The following is a 736-nucleotide window of genomic DNA, read 5'->3' on the forward strand; positions in this document are numbered from 1 at the left end:
ACCCTACCTCTACTCCATATGAAACTTGACCTTGTGAAGTAGTTTGTTCAAGTTCTGGATAATCTGAATCGTGTTTTCATTATATCTGCAGCACATTTCCCCGTCTGGGTAATGAAAAGATAAAATTCATGAAAATTGGGAACTCTGTAAATTTATTGGACTGCATTAAAGCAGCAGCATGGAATTCATTTGTAGTAGTCGTAAATAACTTTCTGGGTCACAAGATAGCAGCCAAGTACACCGAAGTAGTCAACAACATGCTGGAGAGCCTTCAAAATTAGGGAGCAAACATGAGCCTAAAGCTGTACAATCTCCACAGTCACCTTGATAAATTCCCTGAAAATCTTGGTGACACAAGCGACGAGCGGGGAGAATGTTTCCATCAAGTCGTAAAGTCAATAGAACAAAAATATCGAGGCAGATGGGACTTTTTTATGATGGCGGACTGCAGCTGGAACTTGCAATGGGATCTTCTTTAGGTTCAGCACTCAAGAAAATCATCCAAACGCAAACTTATCGCAAATTAGATACAGGCGTAGGAGTGGCTGTGTAGTAAGTAGCTTGCTTACCAGCCACATGGTTCCGGGTTCTTTCCCACTGCGTGGCACCTTGGGCAAGTGTCTTCTACTATAGCCCCGGGCTATAGTAGAAGCCTTGTGAGTGGATTTGGTAGATGGAAACTGAAAGAAGCTCGTCGTATATGTATATATATATATATATATATATATATATATAT

This window comes from Octopus bimaculoides, chromosome 24, assembly GCF_001194135.2.
Source record: "Octopus bimaculoides isolate UCB-OBI-ISO-001 chromosome 24, ASM119413v2, whole genome shotgun sequence".
Taxonomy (NCBI): Eukaryota; Metazoa; Mollusca; class Cephalopoda; order Octopoda; family Octopodidae; genus Octopus; species Octopus bimaculoides.